The sequence below is a fragment of the Sus scrofa genome, chromosome 3 (assembly GCF_054392235.1).
Source record: "Sus scrofa isolate SSC_HxYL_T2T_F1_AM1 chromosome 3, Sscrofa_HxYL_maternal_Yorkshire_Landrace_v2.0, whole genome shotgun sequence".
Classification (NCBI taxonomy): domain Eukaryota; kingdom Metazoa; phylum Chordata; class Mammalia; order Artiodactyla; family Suidae; genus Sus; species Sus scrofa.
Window position 1 is genome coordinate 68540789 of NC_139385.1, and position 21680 is coordinate 68562468.

General features: G+C 46.0%; 1 protein-coding gene across 11 annotated transcripts in view; it reads left to right on the top strand.

Moving 5' to 3' along the window:
- Nucleotides 1–11087: 11087 nt before the first annotated feature.
- The window catches only part of FAM178B (family with sequence similarity 178 member B), a 102573-nt gene continuing 91980 nt past the window's right edge, over nt 11088–21680 (top strand). For all 11 annotated transcript variants that reach the window (XM_085018700.1, XM_085018702.1, XM_085018701.1 and 8 more), the window contains exon 1: nt 11088–11170. The gene's annotated coding sequence lies outside the window, so the exon portion shown is untranslated. The remainder of the gene's footprint in view (nt 11171–21680) is intronic.

The window sequence follows — 21680 nt, forward strand, 5'->3', positions numbered from 1 at the left end:
TCCCAAAAGGTCCAAATTTAGGAGTAGGCTAGTTGTGGTGCTGGTTCACCTGGCCGTTTGTGAGCCACTGCGAACTTGTAACCCAGCCTAGGAGAACTTGAGCAGGAGCTCCCCGCAGTCCTAACGTCAGCTTCTTGTTACGGTGGTTTTGAGGTGATGAGGTTCAGGCCTGAGGCGAGGCTGGGGTGGCAGGGGAAGGGACGGTCAAATTGTGGGCCCTTCCTGGGAGCCAGGCCCTTGATGATATGGGGTAAGGTAAAGGGGTGGTTGCATTGGGAGGCTGTTAATTAAGAAGTTAAGGGAGGGAAGCAGGAAGCGGAGTTGGTGACGGGAAATGGAGCTCCAGCTCCAGAACGTACTGGGGCGAGTTCTCTTGTTTAAAACTGAAAACTTTTTGGCCTGTTTTTTGGTTTTGGCCCGGGTCTACAGCATGTGGAAGTTCCCCGGCCAGGGATGGAACCCATGCCAAAGGAGCGACCCAGGCTGCTGCAGTAGTACTGCTCGGTCCTTAACCTGCTGCACCACAAGAGAACTCCTAAAAGCTGAAAATGTCTTCTGTAGCCGCCCCCATTGCCCCGCAAGCTGAGGTGTGCAAGTTTCTGTAAACGCTGCCTTGTATGGATGGGCTCCTAGGAACTAGTTCCTGCTGTCGGTGTAGCCCTGTTACAGACTGGCTGCATGTAGCATCTTTTTCCCTATTGAGTAGAAAATTCTTTCACAACAGAAATTTTGCTCTATTCATCTTTGGATTCTCTGCCTTGCAGAGGTCTGACATATGGGATCAAGTAAGTTTTAGTAAGTTTAATTCTTGGTGAGAATATACAGAATCAGTATTGAGGGCCTCTCCTGGCCCATTGAGGTAAATTTGAGGTAAATTGGGAAGGGTTGAAATCCCAGGTATTCCCACTCGTACTGTGCAGGTTATATTTTCCAAAGGATCTGGTGGAGCATTCCTTCACATGAGCACAGCTGGTCTTTGTGGCTGCCCCTCCATCAAGAAGAAAATCATCTGTAAAGCCAAAGATGGTTTTGTTTTTTTTCCCCTGGTCTTGTGGAAGTTCCCAGGCCAGGGATCTGGTGGCCTATGCTACAGCTGTAGCAATGCCAGGTCCTTAACCTGCTGTGTCACAAGGCAACTTCTGGCCAAAGATGACTTGATCCTCTTTAAAGGTGGGCTTTGCTTTGAATGGCTTCCGCTGTTACTCCCTTCACCCTTACCTTCACTGCAACCCCTCCAAATTAAATTGGAAAAGAATTGCTGTAAGTCCTAGGAATGTTCCCCAAGAATCTGTAGTTGATTTGTACCTGTGCTTAAATGTTTAATGCTAGAAAAAAAACCATCTGGTCTTGGGAACAGGTGTTCTGGGATGGAAACCCACCAGCTAACTCAACCTTTTTTTTCTTTTGGACTCCATTTCCCCGTCTTAATTGACCACTCTTCCCTAAAAAACACCTACTAACCCGACTCTCAGCAGACTAGTGAGAAATTCAGTTCTGCCTGATCATAAGATGGCTTATGGCTATAAAGTGGAAATAGAGTTTAGGCTTGTTTCTCGATCTCCCAGGAGCCTTGCCTAATTGCCTGGGATTATTCAGCCTATGCAGGTGAGCTCCAGTAGTGAGGCCAGGTTCTGGGCCAACCGAACCCACACCCTGCTGCCTCCCAGCTCCTACCACCCTCCCCTTGCACCCGTATCCCTGAACGTCTCCTTGAGAAACAATTTGGCTTAGAAAACAGTCTCCCACTGCTTCCTGCTCCATCATCTTTGCCAAAACCGTAAACTTGTATTGAGTATTATTTTTTACTTTTGTGGAATAAATCTTAGTGGTCAAAACAAATGCTCATTGTAATAAGTCAGACAACATATATGTTTAAGGAAAATGTTAATTGTTAACAGTTTTGTGTTTATCTTTTTTTCTCCTTTGTATCTGCCAGAGTTTTTCAACTTTAGTGCTATTGACATCTTGGACTGGAAAATTCTTTGCAGGATGTTGAGGGGGGAGGTGCTTTCCTGTGTGCATTACAGGATGTTCAGCATCTATGTCATTAGCACTCCCCAGTGGTGACAACCAACAATTTCTTCATCCATTACCACATGTCCCCCGGAGGGCAGACATCTCTGATTGAGAATCATTACTCCTTTTGCCTATAGCTATTTTCGAACAAATGCCCATAGATGGCCTGTTTCTTAAAAATATACAGAAATGTAGGAGTTCCCGTCGTGGCTTAGTGGTCAACAAATCCGGCTAGGAACCATGAGGTTGCAGGTTCGATCCCTGGCTTCACTCAGTGGGTTAAGTATCCAGCATTGCCGTGAGCTATCGCAGCTCGGATCCCGCATTGCTGTGGCTCTGGTGTAGGCCATCGGCTACAGCTCCAATTGGACCCCTAGCCTGGGAACCTCCATATGCCGCAGGAGCGGCCCTAGAAAAGGCAAAAAGACAAAGAAAAAAGAAAAAAATATATATATGTATATATAAATGTAAATAGAAAATAGAAAAACATCACTGCTCTACAGATTATGAGTAAGTTGCTTGTTCCAATTTAAAATATTTTGTGGTTGGAGTTCCCATTGTGGTGCATCGGAAATGAATCTGACTAGGAACCATGAGGTTTTGGGTTCAATCCCTGGCCTTGCTCAGTTTGTGAAGGATCTGGCATTGCCATGAGCTGTGGTATAGATCACAGATGCAGCTTGGATCCTGCATTGCTGTGGCCATGGCGTAGGCCAGCAGTTGTAATTCCAGTTTGACCCCTAGCCTGGGAACCTCCATACGCTGTGGGTGCAGCCCTAAAAAGCAAAAAAAAAAAAAAAAATTTGTGGTCATCACAGATCAATAGGTAGAGATCTTACTCATTTTATGTAATTGCTGCATAACATTCCCTACTATGAAAGTACTACCTATATGTTTATCCAGACATTTTCCCTGTGATGAATACTGAGATGGTTTCTATTTTTTTGCCTCTCAAACGATCAAGAGGGGCAATGCACATCTGTAGTCCTGTATTCTGGAGCCTCCATTTCTGAGGAATAGGGTCAGAGGGTGTGTGTATCTCAAACATAGCAATAAGTTGTGCCAGATTGTTTTCCCCAAAGTTTAGAGCAGTTTGTGCCACCAGGAGGGCATGTGAGTGCCAGTTCTTGCCTCCACAAGTGAGGGTCATCTGCCTTTTGTCAGGTCTTCCCACAGTTGGATGAAAAATGAGATGCTCTTGGACTTTGCAGTTCTGTTCCCTGACCTCTAAGGCAGCTGAGCTTCTTTTTATAAGTTTCTTGATTATTTTCATTTCCTCGACTGCTGGGCTCAGTTTCATTTTCTTTTCTTTCTTTTGCTTTTTAGGGCTGCACCCTCAGCATGTGGAGGTTCCCAGGCTAGGGGTCTAATCGGAGTTGTAGCCACAGGCCTGCACCACAGCCACAGCAACTCAGGATCCGAGCCGTGTCTGTGACCTATACCACAGCTCACCGCAATGCCAGATCCTTAACCCACTGAGCAAAGCCCAGCATCGAACCTGCGTCCTCATGGATGCTAGTCGGGTTTGCTAACCGCTGAACCACTACGGGAACTCCTGACATAGACATTTTTTAATTGGCTATTATTTTGGTAGATAGTTTATGTAATTGATTTGCAGAGACTCTGAATGTTAAAGGGGTATATTGAATCCATTCCAGGGGCCAAGGCTGGTCACTATGCAAGAGCAAAATGAAACATGGTTTCTGCTTTTAATCCATCACAAAAAAGTGGAAGGTGGAGGCTGTTCTTCACTTGGGCCAAGTTCACAAAAGCTTGAAGGGATGGGGTCAAAAAAAGGACTTAATCTGCCTATTTGTCACCGGAAGCAGCAGCAGCTCTGACGGGACCACAGAGGCCCCAACCTCTTACAAAAGCAGATGTAGGCCAGTTTTTAATTATAACAGATTAGGGAGACGGTTGCTGTGAGAAGGCATGATCCATCCTGCATCATCCAGGGGCAGCTCAGAGCCCTGGAGCCCCCTCAGGGAGGCCTGAGGATGAGGTGACAAAGTGGCTCAAGCTCTGGCATGCTTCTGGAGGCCAGGACCCTTCTGGCAGAAAAGCCAGGTCAGAACAAACCAAAGATTTTTGTGCAGATGCTACAAATCCAAAATAGGTCACCTGGAACTGCTGTCAGCATGGAGCTGGGCTGGGGATCTGAGGAGGCTTCTTGATTAAAGTATGTGTGTATAATATTAAAAAGGAGTGTATCTAAGGTGTGTGTGTGTGTAAGAAATAAAAGCAGTCTGGTGAACCAGGGCACCTCACACAGGAGAACCGTGAATTTCTGCCCTTCCTCCTCCCAGGACCCTTCTCTCACCCACTGATCCCCCTGTCCAGCCCCACGGAGCTCCATTTATTCTTGCAGGGGGGAACCTGAGCCAACCTGGGAAGTCCCAGGATTCCTCTCTTCCTCTCCCTGCCCCTCTTCTTCCTCCCCCTCTTCCACCCCCATCCTGCTGGGCCAGCCCATGGGATCTGTTTTTCCCACGTCACTTCCCAAGTCACTAAACCACATGGAAGAGGTTAGGACTGTTTGGTGAGGGGTGCTCAGGGTTTAGGGAGCCCCAAGGTGGAGGGAGGATCAGGGATGGCCTCCATGGGATGCTCTGAGCACCTGGTGACAGCTGTAGCAGCAGGAGGCGCTATGTCACAGCCAAAGGCTGGCAGGGAGGGCAGGTGGAGGGGCCCACTTGCCCAAGATCTCACTCCTCCCACCCTCCACGCTGCCTAACTGGCAATCACAGGGCAAGAGAGTCCCTTGATGTGGGCGATGGAGGTCAGCCCCTCAAGCAGAGAGAGCAGGGAGGGGGTGGAGGGTGGACATGGAGGGCCAAGCAAGGAGCAACCAGCATGGTTCCCTGACAGATGGCTCTGCCATACTGTCACTGACATTCTTAGTTCCTTGCTTCCTTGCCCACTGGTCCCAGCACTCAATTTTCTCCACCAAGATTTCTGCATTCCTGCTTCCAATGTGGAAGAATTTGGCAGTTCTTTAAAGAGTTAAACATAGAGCTGCCATGCAACACAGCAATTCCATTCCTTTACAGATATACCTCCAGAGAACCGAAAACCTGTGTCCACACAGAAACTTACACATGAGTATTTACAGTGGCATTATTTGTAATAACCCAAAGGTGGGCATAACCGTATTGATGAACCAAGAGTTCATCAATGGATGCATAGATAAACAAAATGTGGAATATCCATACAATGTAATGTCATTCAGGTATTTATAACATTGAAATACTAATACATGCTACAACATGGATGAGCTTTGAAAACATTATGATAAATAGAAGGCAGACAAAAGACCACATATTGTTATGATTCTATAAATAGAACATGTCCAGGGTAGGCAAATTCAGAGACAGAAAGTTGCCAGGAGCTAGGGGAAAAGGGGAATGGAAGTGATTGCTAATGGACACAGATTTTTCTATTGAGAATTAGTGATAATGATTGCAAAACCTCACGCATAAACTAAAGTCACCGAATTGTATATGAATTTTATGGTATACAATTATATCTCTGTTTTTAGAATTAACAGGAAGGAAGAAAGAAAAAAAATGTCCATCTCACACATTTCCCAGGGTAGTTGTGAAGGTCAAATAAATTAACAAGTGGGAAGCGGCTGTGCTGGCTTTGATGCTGACAGGGTGGTTGTGTAGCCGCCTTTCTCTCCCACCAAAGTGTAAGCTCCTCCGAGCAGAACCTCCTGGAACTCATCTCTGTCCTCGCCTGATCCAAGTGCTGAGCATACAGTCCAGCACATAGGAAGTATCCAGCAAATCCCAGTTAACTCCATAAAAGACAGTTACGCTGCTATTGCAAGCTGATGGGAACACTTTATAGATTCACACACATAGATGTGAATATATTCAACAAATACATTGATGAATCCACAGGGTTATTGGGACAATTCATCTGAACTGGACACATGTTCAGCTCAGAGAAAGCAGAACTGTCAATGACGGATCTTCCAAAAGGTTCTTCTCCCCAAATGACATCAGAGAGCCTGAGCTCAAATCATCTTCCCTTTTTTTTCCTTTTAGGGCCACACCTTTGGCATATGGAAGTTCCCAGGCCAGGGGTCAAATCAGATCTGCAGCTGCCAGTCTACGCCACAGCCATAGCAACAGAGGATCCAAGCCACATCTGTGACCTACACCATAGCTCAGGGCAACACCAGATCCTTAACCCACTGAGCAGGGCCAGGGATCAAAGCCAGCCTCATCCTCATGGATACTAGTCAGATTCATTACCAGTGAGCAACAATGGAAACTCCTCAAATCATCTTACAAAATACAGGTCTTGGGGATTAAGATGGTGGAACAAAAGGACTCGAGCTCATCTGCTCTAATAAAAACAACAAAATTACAACCAAATGCTGAACAACCTTCAACCAAATGGACTGGAAACTTTCAAAAAGATACCCTACTCCAGAAGACAAAGAGGAGGCCACATCAAGAGGTAAGAGGGACGATTACGTGATATAAGCAACCCCGTACCCGACAGGTGGGCAGCCCACAGACTGGAAAGTAACTTTATCACAGAGACTCACCTACAAGAGTAAGAATTCTGAGCCCCACATCAGGACCCCACACCTGGGGATTTGGTATTGGGAGAAAGTGCTCCTGGAGCGTCTAGCATTGAAGGCCAGTGGGGCTTGTGCACAGGAGCTCCATGGGAGTGGGGGAAACAGAGACCCCATTCTTGAAAGGCACACACACGCTTTCATGTGCACTGGGTTTCACGGCAAAGCAGAGGCTCCATAGGAATCTGAGTCGGACCTGATTGCAGTTTGTGGAGGACCTCCTGGGAAACAGGAGTGAATGTGGCTTGTTGTGGGGGAAGGACATTGGAGGTAAAGACCTCGGAATATTCATCAGTGTGTTTTCCTCTCAAGGCGGCTGTTTTGGGAAAATCTGGCCCCACCTATCAGCTCTGAGAAGCCCCAGACCAAACAATAATCCAGGTGGGATCACAGCCCCACCCATCAGTAAACAGGCTGCCTAAGAATCCCCCCAGGCACACAGCTGCCTCTGTCTCACCCAGAGACAAAGCCCCACCTACCCGTGGGCAGGCACCAGTCCCTCCCATCAGGAAGACTATAGCAAGCCCTTCCCACCATACTACTGCCTCAAGGGGGGCAGACACCAGAAGTAAGAGAGGCTACAACTTTATTGTCTACAAAAAGGAGACCACACCAAAAACCTATAAAAATGAAAAGACAGAGAACTATAACTTGGATAAGGGAACAAGAAAAAAAACGAGAAAAACAGCTGAGTGATCTGGAGATTATCAGCCTCCAGGAAAAAGACCTTAGACTGATGATGCTGAAGATGATGCAAGATATTGGAAATAAACTGGAGGCAAAGATTGATAATTTACAGCAAATATTGAGCAAAGAAATACAAAATTTAAAACTTAAGCAAGCAGAGATGCAAAATACAATAACTAAAATAAAATATAGTTCTGAAGAATAAACAAAATAAAACAAAACAAAACAAAAAAAGCATGGAGAAGTGACACACCAGGGAGTCCATAGTAGGTACCTTTATTTATTCCGCTCCTCGAATCTCAGTGCAGTCAGTGGTCTTGCACAGCATCACCCACACTGGGTTTTGTTTGGATATTATATACTTCATATACTGGAATAACTTCATTTTAGACCTCACCCCCTGAATTCTCTGTGGACTCTAAAAATTGACATGGTTTCCAACGGGGCTCACTGTGGGGCCACTCATCCTGTTAATGGGATCCATCCTCTAGGCTGACACACTGGGGTTCCCCTCCCAACTTTCCCTCCTGGTGGTCAGTGGTTCTTCCTCAGCAATAGTCCCCAGGGCAGCCCCTGGAGGGGCTTAGCCATAGACTCCCACATGCATTCTGGTAACTACTTTTCTTGAGACTCCAGTTCCCAGCTTCTTCCAACTCTGTTTGGCCTCTGCTCCTTCAGCACTGAATCAGATAAGGGGTTTCCTTAGCCTGGCTAAGTAAGGTCCTTGTCAAGCTGGCTGTCACCTGTGAATTCTGTACTGTCCTAATGATAAGCAGCATTCACTTCCTCAAATGCAACATTTGCATTCATGTCTTGGCATATTCTGTTCCCTTTTGCTTGAATACTTTCTCCTTTTTTTTTTTTTTTTTTTTTTTTTTTTTTTTTTTTTTTTTTAAGGACTGCAACCTAGGCATATGGAAATTCCCAGGCTAGGGGTTGACTCAGAGCTGCAGCTGCCGGCCTACACCACAGCTCACAGCAATGCTGGATCCTTAACCCACTGAGCCCAAACGGGAACTCCTTTTTCCTCCTTTTGGAAGTTGCAAATTCCAACTCACATTTCAAGACTAGGGGCAAATGCACCCTTGCCAGTGAGGTTATCAGACTACCCCCGCTACCCCCCACAGGGTGTCATCCCACTCCTGTGTGCTCCAGAAACACCAGGCACACCTCTATTATGGGGTTGATTGCACTGCATAGTAATTATTTTTTTTTTTGGAGTTCCCGTTGTGGTACAGCAGAAACAAATCTGACTAGGAACCATGAGGTTGCCGGTTCGATCCCTGGCTTCACTCAGTGGGTTAAGGATCCTGCGTTGCTATGGCTGTGGCATACGTAGTACGGCAGCTATAGCTTCAATTGGACCCCTAGCCTGGGAACCTCCCATATGCTGCAAGTGTGGCTCTCAAAAGCAAAAAACAAAAAACGTACCCAAGAATAATTCATTTTCAGAATGTAAATGTTTCTAATTTTACCTCTTCACAGAAGGTAGAGGGCACTGTTACTATGCTCATCTTTCAGAAGAAGAAACTGAGGCTTGGAGGCCACCTGCTGGTCCAGGGCCATTCCCTGGGTTATGAGAGCCAGAGTTTAGGCCCAGGGCTCACCTCACTGCTGGCCTGTGTTTCCCCACATCTCCCAGGGTTTAGCCTTCACTTTTGGAACCTGTTGTCCTACCTGTTCGTGTGCAGCCTCTGTGTTCTTAAGGCCCTCAACATTCTTCCCAGAGGACTTTGGAGAAAGAAAACGAGGTTTGTCTAGCAGGGCTGTTTCAGGTGACTCAGGGACTACAAGAGAGGGCCCTGCAGGGCCTGGCCATGTGCAACTGAGGACCTGCCTCCTTTTCTTCCTTCTCTTCCACGTCCTCTGCCTGGGATCTCCTTGGGACCACCTGCTGTGTGTCCCCAATCCTAGTGACTTGATTTCTTAGCCCGGTTTAAAAACTGTGTTCCCCGAGTTCCCTTGTGGTTCAGCAAGTTAAGGATCTGGTGTTGTCACTGCAGCAGCTTGGGCTGCTGCTATACCTCCAGTTCAATCCCTGGTCTGGGAATTTCCGAATGTCATGGGTGCAACCAAAAAATCCCAAACAAACAAACAAAAAACAAACCAAACGGTGTTCCTAAGAGTCCTTTGAATAGTGACTCCAATGATGGGATTGACTCAGGGGAACTAGCCTTGCTCATTCCCAAGTCATGCCATATGAGGAGCTGCTTATTTTCCCAAAAGTTGGCCTGGAGTGACACTTTCAATTATTCATCTACAGCTTCTACTTCATGTAATTTTCATTTATTGATCATTTAGTAGGTGCTAAATATGCTATATACATTGCCATTCAATCCTTTTTAATAACCCTACAAAAGGGAAATTAGAGGTTAGGGAGGTTAAGAAAGTTGCCCAAGTTACCCAGCTGCTAGTCACCCAGACTGAACTCCATTCCTTACCTCTTCCTCCACACTACACTGATTTCAAAAGAGTTACTAGAGAAAAGATTAAAAAAATCAAAACCACAAAGAGGAGGAAGTGTCAAATTTTGGCCAAGAGGGCTAATGTGATTATGTGAATAAATATTAAATCTGTCTCTGAGATTCTTGGAAGTAAGAAACAAAGTTGGGGAGTTCCCGTCGTGGCGCAGTGGTTAGGGAATCTGACTAGGAACCATGAGGTTGCGGGTATGGTCCCTGCTCTTGCTCAGTGGGTTAACGATCTGGCGTTGCCCTGAGCTGTGGTGTAGGTTGCAGACGCGGCTTGGATCCCGCATTGCTGTGGCTCTGGCGTAGGCCGGTGGCTACAGCTCCAATTAGGCCCCTAACCTGGGAATCTCCATATGCCGCGGGAGTGGCCCAAGAAATAGCAAAAAGACAAAAAAAAAAAAAAAAAGGAAACAAAGTTGGGAGGGGGCATGAAAGGCTACATGCCTCTCTATATAATATAGAATCTTCATGGTAGAAGGAAATAAAACTTTTCCCTTGGAGTTCCCATCGTGGTGCAGCAGAAACGAATCTGACTAGGAACCATGAGGTTGCAGGTTCGTTCCCTGGCCTTGCTCAGTGGGTTAAGGATCTGGAGTTGCCGGTCAGCTGTGGCGTAGGTTGCAGACGCGGCTCGGATCCCCCGTTCCTGTGGCTGTGGCAGGCCAGCAGCTGCAGCTCCAATTCCAGCCCTAGCCTGGGAACCTCCATATGCGCCAGTGCGGCCCTAAAAAAAAAAAAAACAAAGACAACACGTAGTTTTTAACTGATGACAGGGCTGGCTGAGGATAAAGAGAAATAATGCATGTAAACGGCCCCCGTCGGTGCCAGGCCCAGGGTCTGGCTCAAGCAGTATTGAGTGTGAACCTGAGGGCCAATGTTCTCCAAAGCGCCTGCACACAGACTCACATGGACATTCACACACACTCAGATACACATGCCCACGAAAGCAAAACATGGCGAACAATAATCATGGATAGTAGTTATGAACTGAGTGTTCTCAACACAGGCCTGTAGCGTCTCAACTTTAAAAAGAAGCAAAGCGATAGGAAGGCACGGTCTGTTCTGCAATCAAAGTTTGATGCCACCCCTTTCAGTCCCTGTGCTTTTCTTGGCAAATGGCCTTTTCCCTCTGGGCTTCTATGTCCTCACCTGTAAAATGGAAGCCGTAGTGCCCAGGTGAGGAGGGTTCAGCGATTTACTCTGGGGTAAATGGGAAATGCGAGCGGCTGCGGAAAACAGCCTGGGTGCCTGCCGCCCGCACACTAGGGGGCGCGCCCGTGGTTATGCACGCGGTGGGGGGCTGCGCATGCGCAGGGGCTGGGCACCTCCTAGAGCCGGGCGCTGGACGGCTGTTGCCGGCGAGGTCGACGTCGAGGTGCTGAAGGTCCCGCTGGCCCTGGAGGTAGGGACCTGCGCCTGTCCCGCACTCGCCCACGGGTCCCCCATCCTTCACCCCCATAGTCCCAGAGGCCTGTGCCCACTTCTTTTCCCCGCTGTTTGGCTCCGTCCCCTGCCACCTCCCGGCCTTGAGGGGGGACCTGCCCTGCCCCCTACTCCCCGTGGCGTGGGCTGCGGATGCGTGCGTGGTCCAGCACCTCGGGAAGGGAGGGAGTGCTGGCAGCCCCATTTTACAGCTGAGGAAATGGAGCCTGAGGGTCCTCGAGGGGCACATGGTGGCCGCACAGAAAGGTCCTTCTGGGATTCTAGTGGGTCCCAAGCCGGGAGTCGGTGAGCTCTCCTCCTGTCTTAGGCTTTCATGGGTTCCTTTGTTCCATATGTGTGTTTGCGTTTTACTCTGATCTGGGCACAGGGCTGGCCCTCTTCTCCCTGGGTGGCACAGTCACCAAGGCATGGTTTACTTTGTTGGGTTGGAAATCTCTTAAGACTAATTTGGAATTGGTTTATGTTTTGGTTGATTTGGTAGTTTGTTGTTGTTTGTTTTTCATGTTCCCCAGACCACAAAGGGTCGCTGCTGTTTTTCTTTCCAGAAGGGCTTTCTCTTCCCATCCCCTGTCCAGTTTGATGAATGTGCGTTTTATGATACTGGAGACTGTTTGGCTGTTCCTTGTGGATGAAACTCATCTCATCCTCTTCACATTGTGAGCTGAGCCCTTGCTGACCAGAGCCTCTGCCCTCACTAACATTCCTGAGCTGTTAAATATTTGTTTAAAAGGACCAGACATAGAGCATAGTGTTAGGAATAAGGCATCTTGAAGAAGTGGAGTTCATCAAAACATGATAGTTCTAGAGTTACCGTTGTGGCTCAGTGGGTTAAGAACTTGACATAGTGTCTGTGAGGATGTGAGGACACAAGTTCGATTCCTGGCCACCTTGGTGGGTTAAGGATCCAGCGTTGCCATGAAGTGTGGTGTAAGTCACAAACACGGCTGGGATCTGGTGTTGCTGTGGCTGTGGTGTAGGCCTGCAGCTGCAACTCCAATTCAGCCCCTAGCTTGGGAACTTCATTGCCACAGGTGTGGCCCTGAAAAAAAAAAAAAAAAAAGGACAGTTATAATATTCTGAGTTTATCTTGGATCTTTTTACATCAAGGTTCAAAGCACTTTGGATTCCATAATTGTAAGTCGTGACTGCCACACTTATTTATTTTCTTTTTCTTATAGCCAGGAAAGTAAAAGAAAAAAATGAGGTTATGTATCATAATCACACTGTGAGACTGTGATGGAGAGTGGGAGAGGCTGGGAATGGGGGCTGAACTTAAAGCTTTGGGCTTGGTTATGTAGGATTTGGGAGGGGTGTACTAACCCTGCAGGGAGACGCATTAGGTCGATAGACCCCCAGTCCCAGGGCTGGACTGGAGAGAAGGGAATGTAGCTGGAGCAGGGAGCTGTGCTCTGAGGTGGTTTCAGTCCTTAGACTGGAAAAAGTATGAGTGAGATGGAGGAGGAACGGGCTCTGGCTGGTCAACTATTGGTGGCTTGGGAGGGAGATGGTAGAAGAAGTAACGTTTAGGCAGTAAATGTTCTCCCCATTGACTGGAGTAGGGTTTTGACATGGTCGCTTTTGTCCCCTCATGTGTGCCTGTCTTGACACCTACCTAGCAACATAGCTCTCAGAGCATGTCAGACCAACCACAGTTACCATTTTTAATTGTTTCTAGGATGCATCTCTGTTCACATTTTAACAACTTAGTGCAGAGCCCGATCCTGCAGTTGGTGGTGTCTTCCTCTGTGCCACAATCAGTTGGCAGCTTTTTGTCTTAGTGGCACAGAAAGTTGTAGTTCTCTTAAAATCAGTGTCATCTTAGCTCTGATGAAGTGCAGTAGTCAGCTGTGACCTTGGTCTAGTAATTGCAGGTTTCAGAGTGGGAGACCCAGGCAGAAATGATGATATGTTATCAGACTGTACTTTTCTACTGTGGTTCATTTCTTCTTCTTTGAAAATGCTAATGTTGGAAGTTCCCTTGTGGCTCAGGGGATTAAGGATCTGGTGTCATTGCAGTGGTTTGGGTTGCTGCTCTTGTGGGTTTGATCCCTGGGAATTTCCACATGTCGTGGGCATAGCCAAAATAAATAAATAAATAAAATAAAATAAACTCAATTTTAAAAAAAAGAGAAAATGCTAATGTTTTCAAGGAACTTGAGGGAGGGTATTGTTAAGAGCCAGGAACAACAGGTGCAAGTATGAAAAGTGTAATACTTCATGGGCTGGAGAGGGAAGAAACAGCTAGTAGATGTGTCTCTTTTAGAAAGTGTAGAGTGATACCTTTGAGTGACACATGCTTTGTGCTGGCCTCACTTGGCTGCCCGCTGGACAGGCCACCCTGGCCCGTGAGCCTGCTAACAACCAGCCAGTCTGAGTACCCCTTTGGGGACACTGGGGCCCAGGCTCCATCATCTGTTGGAGTCTTGGTGACCCTGGGTCTGTCCCTTGGCAGATACATCCCGCTGTGCTCAGCACAAGGCCTGACAGACACATCAGAGATGCTAAAGTGGGTTATGCTGAGCAGAGCTGTCCTGGACAGTTTGGGGCAACTTGTCCTCCTGGTGCCTAGGTCAGTCTTCATCTGGTAGGAATGAAGTTCTGGTTCATGGTTCAGTTCCTCGCCCTCAGTCCTCTGTGTAGCTGCTTTGCAGGTTACTGGTTTTGTGAGCTAACCTGGGGACCTTATTTCTCTCCAGTCCCCCCTTTCTTATTTCTAACCCTTGGCTTTCAGAATGAGCCCTTGGGACCTAGTCCACTTACACATTAGAACCTGTTCCTTGTCAGCTCCCTTGGTGACCTTGCTCCCAGGAAGCCTCAGTAGTTAAGCCCAGGATAGTAGGATCCCAGCTGGTGCAGCAGGTCGTCTGTGCTGGATTGGGTGTTTAAACAGGTGAGCAGGTCCAAGCCTGGGGAGAGCTACAGAAGTGAGTGAGAATCTCCTGGAAAAACAGGCCAGTTTTTTCTCCAGTGGGAACATGGCTGGATCCCGGGGCCCTCAGGATCTGCCAGCTTTAACCCTTGCTCCCCACCCACACCCTGGCTGACTTTGTGTGCTCCTTCTGGAATGAGATGCTTTGAATCAGCCTGCACCAGGATTGTCTGGGGTTGGTTTGTACAAGAGTGGAGACTTTTAGGAGAGTTGTTCTCTCTTCTTTGGCTCTCTTTCAGGCCTTCACAGGGAACAGGTACATGTTGCTTGAGGATCTAGCCACTGGTTGTACCACCACATATTTGCCAGTTTTGTTTTTTTAATCTTTGAGTGTGATTTTGGGGATATTTTTATGGTAAAGTTCTGATGATATTCCAGGTTTCAGTTTTATTTGTGAAAAGTACTGGTTATTACTGTAAGATTTTTGCAAGATTTGAAGCTGTTAAAAATATGCAGCCACTATGGAAAACAGAATGGAGGTTCCTCAGAAAACTAAATATGGAATTACCATATGACCCAGCAGTCCCACTCCTAGGCATATATCTGAACAAAACTATAATTCAAAAAGCTTCATGCACCCCAATGTTCATAGCAATACTACTTAACAATAGCCAGGACATGGCATCAACCTAAATGTCCATCAGCAGAGGAATGGATGAAGAAATGTTATATATATATATACACCATGGAATATTACTTAACTATAAAAAAGAATGAAATAGTGCCATTTGCAGCAACGTGGATGGACCTAGAGATTATTAAACTAAGTGAAGTAAGCCAGAAAGAAAAAGACAAATTTATGATATGACTTATATGTTGAATCTAAATATGATGCAAATAACTTCTGCTGTGGCATAACAGGATTGGGATAGGCAACATCTTGGGTGCACCGGATCACAGGTTCAATCCCTGGCCTAGCACAGTGGGTGAAGAATCTGGTGTTGCCGCAGCTGCAGTTTAGGTCGCAACTGCAGCTCGAATCTGATCCCTGGCCCGGGAAATCAATATGCTTTGGGGCAGCCAAAAAAAGAAAAAATAAAATAAAATATGACACAAATGACCCTATCTACAAAACAGGAATGGACTCACAGACATAGAGAACAGACTTGTGGTTGCCATGGGGGAAGGGAGTTGGGGAGGGATGGACTGGGAGTTTGGGATTAGTAAATGCACACTATTACATTTGAAAGGGATAAACAGCAAGGTCCTACTATATAGCACAAAGAACTATATTCAGTATCCTGAAATAGGATATTGAAAAGAAATATAAAAAAGAATGCACATATATATGTATAACTGAATCACTTTGCTGTATATCTGAAACTAATATAACATTGTTTGGGTTTTTTTAATTTACTAATTAAATTTATTTTTAAATTTTATTTATTCTTGTCTTTTTTGGGGAGGGTTGGCATATGGAGGTTCCCAGGCTAGGGGTCTAATCAGAGCTGTAGCTGCCGGCCTACACCGCAGCCACAGTAACGCCAGATCCAAGTTGCGTCAGCTACCTACACCACAGCTCACAGCAACGCCAGATCCTTAACCCACTGAGTGAGGCCAGGGATCAAACCCACAACTTAATGGTTCCTAGTCGGATTTGTTTCCCTTGTGCCATGACGGGAACTCCCCGAAATTATTTTTTTAATGCTTTTTATTTTTTCCATTATAGTTGATTTACCATGTTCTGTCAATTTCTACTGTACAGCAAAGTGACCCAGTCATACATACATGTATATATATATTCTTTTTCTCACATTATCCTCCATCGTGTTCCATCGCAAGTGACTAGATATGGTTCCCTGTGCTATGCAGTAGGATCTCATGGCTTATCCACTCTACATGCAATAGTTTGCATCCTTAACCCCAGACTCCCAGTCCATCCCACTCCCTCACCCTCCTCTCCCCCTTGGCTGCTAATATAACGTTGTAAATCAACTATACTCCAATATTAAAAAAAAACTAAAATAGGAGTTCCCGTTGTGGCGCAGTGGTTAACGAATCCGACTAGGAACCATGAGGTTGCGGGTTCGGTCCCTGGCCTTGTTCAGTGGGTTGACGATCCGGCATTGCCGTGAGCTGTGGTGTAGGTTGCAGACGTGGCTCGGATCCCGTGCTGCTGTGGCTCTGGCATAGGCCGGCGGCTGCAGCTCTGATTCGACCCCTAGCCTGGGAACCTCCATAAGCCGCAGGAGTGGCCCAAGAAATACCAAAAGACAAAAAAAAAAAAAAAAAAAAAAAAAAAAAAAAAAAAAGTTGTGGTGGGAGTTCCCGTCGTGGGTCAGTGGTTAATGAATCCGACTGGGAACCATGAGGTTGCGGGTTCGATCCCTGGTCTTGCTCAGTGGGTTGACAATCCAGCGTTGCCGTGAGCTATGGTGTAGGTCGCAGACATGGCTCAGATCCTGCATTGCTGTGGCTCTGGTGCAGGCTGGGGCCTACAGCTCCGATTAGACCCCTAGCCTGGGAACCCCATATGCAGTGGGAGCAGCCCTAGAAAAGGCAAAAAGATTAAAAAAAAAAAAAAAAAAGAAGCTGTGGTGTAGTTACGTGATGGAATGCCCTATAATAATGAAAATAAATAAACAGCTGTGATATACAATAACATGGATGAATCTCACATGCATAATGTTGAGCAAAATATAATCAGACACAGAAGAGTACAAAATGTATGATTTCATGTATTTTAAGTTCAAGAACAAACAAAATAATTGATGGTGATAGAGGCAGAATATTGTTACCTTTAGGATTATTGATTGAAGGAGGTATGAGGGACCTTCTAGAGTGTGAGAAATGTTCAGTATTTTGATCTGGGCGGTGGTTACATGTATGTATATAAATTCATCAAACTCAGCACTTAAGATTTGTGCATCATATCTAAGTTATACACCATTAAAATTAAAATGTGTCATGTGGATTGTAGATCCAAATATGAATTGTAAGTGATAGAAATTCTAAAAGTTGGAGTTCCCATCGTTGCTCAGTGGTTAACAAATCCAACTAGGAACCATGAGGTTTCGGGTTCGATCCCTGGTCTTGCTCAGTGGGTTAAGGATCTGGCGTTGCCATAAGCTGTAGTGTAGGTTGCAGAAGCGGCTCCGATCCCCAGTTGTTGTGGCTGTGGTGTAGGCCGGCGGCTACAGCTGCAATTAGACCCCTAGCCTAGGAACCTCCATATGCCACAGGAGCGGCCCAAGAAATAGCAAAAAAGACAAAAAAAAAAAAAAAAAGGAAGGAAGAAATTCTAAAAGTTGACATAAAAGAATGTGTTCACGGAATCCCCTAGTGGCCCAGCAAGATAAGGATCTGGTGTTGTCACTGCTATGGCTCAGGCTTGATCTCTGGCCCATGAATTTCTGCATGCTGTGAGTGTGGCCAAAAAAAAAAAAAAGAATGTGACTTTGAGGTAGGGGAAGATTTCTTAATAGGACACAGAATGCTCTATTTTAGGACACTGAAAAGCAGTGTCGATCAGCTAGGGTACATTAAACTTAAGAACTTCTCTTCATAAAAGCATACCATTAAGAGAGTGAAAAGGGAGTTCCCGTCGTGGCGCAGTGGTTAACGAATCCGACTAGGAACCATGAGGTTGCGGGTTCGTCCCTGCCCTTGCTCAGTGGGTTAACGATCCGGCGTTGCCGTGAGCTGTGGTGTAGGTTGCAGACGCGGCTCGGATCCTGCGTTGCTGTGGCTCTGGCGTAGGCCGGTGGCTACAGCTCTGATTCAACCCCTAGCCTGGGAACCTCCATATGCCGAGGGAGCGGCCCAAGAAATAGCAACAACAACAACAAAAAGACAAAAAAAAAAAAAAAAAAAAAAAGAGAGAGTGAAAAGGCAAGCCATTATGGGGGAGAAAATTTGCAGCAGGTGTTAACAGACAGAGGGTTCATCTTGAGAGTATATGAAGAATGCCTACAGATGAAGAAATCATGAAAATGACAGGTCAATAGAAAAATGGATAGCAGGCACAATGGAGTAGAAAAAGGTGCTCAATTTCACTGTAATTGGGAAAATTCAAATTGAAAAATGCAGCGAGAAACCAATACATACCTCCTAGCATGGTGAACACTTAAAACACTGACAATCTCAAGTTTTGGCAAGGTTGAACGCAGGGAACTGATAAATGGCATATAGGAGGGTGAATTCATTTTACCGCTTTGGAACCCTTTGCCTTTTCTACCACAAATGGACTACCTGTTCCAGTGCCCCATCAATGTGACACCCAGGGGCATTCCTAACAGAAGTGTGTGTGATTGTGTGTGTGGCTGTGTGTGTACAAAAGGCAAGTACAAATATTGTTAAGTGTTCATGGAAGCATTATTCGCAATAGTCAAAAACTGGAGACAGTGAAGATGTCCATCAGTAGTAGAAGAGTTGAGCCTCTATTCATACAGCAAAACAGTGCAGATCTGTGAAAATGAGCACTCTTGGGAGTTTATGTTGTGGCTCAGCCATAACGAACCTGACTAGTATCCATGAGGACGCTGGTTCGATTCCTGGCCTTGCTCAGTGGGTTAAAAGATCCAGCATTGCCATGAGCTGTGGTGTAAATTGCAGACATGGCTCGGATCTGGCATTGCTGTGGCTGTGGTGTAGGCCAGCAGCTGCAGCTTTGATTTGACCCCTAGCCTGGGAACTTCCATAAGCCACTGCAGGTGTGGCCCTAAAAAGCGCCCCCCCCCCAAAAAAAAAAGAGAAGGAAAGAAAATGAGCACTCTTAAACATAACACTGAACAAAAGAAGTCAGACAAAAGGGATCTGTATTCTTTGATTCATTTATGCTTTATCCAAAAAACAGGCAAAGTGAATCTATGTAACACTTTAGGGCAGAGGGTGGGAGTCCTGACTGGGAGAGTGTGAAGAAGACTCTGGGGTGCTAGAATATACTATTTTTATGACTTAGGTCAAGGTTCCCTGGGTGTGTTCAATTGGCGGAAATTCATTATGCTGTGTTCTTACCCTAGTACCCTTTTCTGCATGTATATCATCCTGTAAAGATGATCAGTTTGATTTGTGCTGAGTGTAGTGATGTTTGATATCTTATACTGCATATCACAGTGGACTGAACCATGTCTCACCCCCTACATTCTTGCATTGAAGCTCTCACCCCCAATGCGATGGTATTTGGAGATGGGGCCTTTGGGGGTTATTAGGGTTAGATTAGGTCATGAGGGTGTGGTCTCATGCAGAGATTAGTGTCCTTAGAAGAGGAAGAGTCCAGAGCACACACCTGCTTGCTTTCTCTCCCTCTGCCCACTCCACGGTGAGCACAGTGCACAATAGCGGCCTCCCCTAAGACATGAGTAAGGCCTCAGAATGTAACCTACCTTGCTAGCACTCTGACCTTGGACTTCTAGGCTCCAGAGCTGTGAGAAATAAATCTGTGCTTTAAGCACCGCCAGTCTTTGGCATTTTGGTAAGGCAGGCCCAGCTGACTGAGGCACAGGTAGATATACAATAGCATCAACCATCGAATTTTCTGAGTGTCCTCCAGGGCTGGTCTCTGGACTGGGCGCTAAGGTAGCAAGACAATGCTTCCTCTGTGCTCTCAGGTGACTCAGGAAGAGCATGGACTCCCCAGTGTTATGATGAGGGGGGAGAAGAGGGGCTGAGAGACTATGCAGCTTCCTCAGTCAGCTAGGGCACCCCTCACCCATGGTTCCGCCCTGCCCTCCTTCCGGAGCCGTGACTGCAGAGCTGTCAGGACCCAGAGCATGCTGCTTGTTGTGATCTTGAAATTGCAACTGGACTGGAACAAAGGCTGTGCTGTGTTCCTAAACTTAGTGAGTCCAGCATTGTTCGGAAGACACAGAAAGCACTTGTGCTCAAAAAAGAAACTGATTTCGAAAGGAGAATATATACTCCCCTCCTCCCCCTCCTCCCCCTCCCCCATTGCATGCAGCAGCTTTGTCTGCATGGGATTGGTCTCTATATCAGCAGTTTCTGATTATTTTATTTTCTGTCTTGGTTTAGGGCAGTTTTCTTATCTTTGGCAAATGTTCTAGACTCAACTTTGTACTATGAACCCCTAATAAAAGTGCTTTTAGGAGTCCTCTTGTGGTGCAGTGGGTTAAGGATCCAGCATTGTCCCTGCAATGGCTCAGGTCCCTGCTGTGGCGTAGGTTTGATCCCTGGTCTGGGAACTTCCACATGCCGCAGGCAAAGCCAAAAAAAAAAAAAAAAAACGGTGTTCTTTAAAATTAGAGTAGCTCTATTCCCCTGCCCCACAAATTCCCAGAAGTTGTTATCATTCACACAGAATATTTCTGGGAGATTTTAGCGATACTTTTTACTGTTTGTGTTTCTTTTCCTTCTCGATTCTTGATCAGCATCTACAGTGTGAGCTTTGACCATGTTTCCCAGTTGCTAAACTCCTTGGTCCTCTTGGAAGCTTCAACTTCATTGACAGTGGTTACCTTTAGTTTTACTTTCCTTGTACTTTCTTTTTAAAAATTTTTTTAATGAGATATAACTCATATACCATATAATTCCCCTGAACTCACATACAGTTCATAGAGCTGTGCAGCCATCGCCCCTGTGAGAAACCTAGTGTCCCTTAGCTCTCACCCTGCCTTCCCTCCTCTCTCAGTCCTAGGCAGCCACCAGTCAGCTTTCTGTCTCTAGGCTCTTGCCTATTCTGGACACTTCATATAAAAGGAACCACAGAGTATATGGTCTTAGGAGTCTCCCTTCTCTCACTTGGTATAATGTTTTTGAGGTTCATCATTTCTTGGTACTTCATTCTTTTCTATGGTTGAATTGTGTCTGTTATATGGATATAGCACATTTTGTTTATCTACTCGATGTCCGATGGCCCCTTTGGTGGTTTCCACTTTTGGCTACTGTGAATAATGCTGCCATGGATATTTGTCTCCAAGATGTTGTGTGTCTTCATTTCTCTCGTGTATATACGTTGGAATGCTTTGCTGGGTCATGTGGTACCTTTGTGTTTAATGATTTGAGGAACTTCCAGGCTGCTTTCCAAAGCCCTATTCTGGGTTATACCAGCAAAAGAAATATTTTATCGCTCTTTAACTTTTGCGGAATTTCAAAAGTTTATTTAAACTTGTTAGAATGCTTCCATAGGAAAGCTGGAGGGGGAGTTCCCATTGTGGCTCAGTGGTAACGAACCCGACTAGTATCCATGAGGACATGAGTTTGATCCCTGTCCTTGTTCAGTGGGTTAAGTATCCAGCATTGCCATGAGCTGTGGTGTAGGTTGCAGACGAAGCTCAAATCTCATGTGGCTGTGGTGTAGGTCCAGCAGATATAGCTCCAATTTGACACCTAGCCTGTATGTGGCCCTAAAAAGACCAAAAAAAAAAAAAAAAAAAAAAAAAAAGGCAAGCTAGAAGGGTCATCACCACACTTATGCCTTCTTCTCCCTGTATATGTCTCATCCTCTGTAAGAACTGCTGGGTCTGGGTCCTAATCCTCAGCACTCCTAGGAACAGAGATATTTCCCACCAGATGAATTGTTATTTATGGACCCAACAGCTTTTCAGATACTTCTAGGTATAATTTCTTTCTTTCCTTTTTTTAA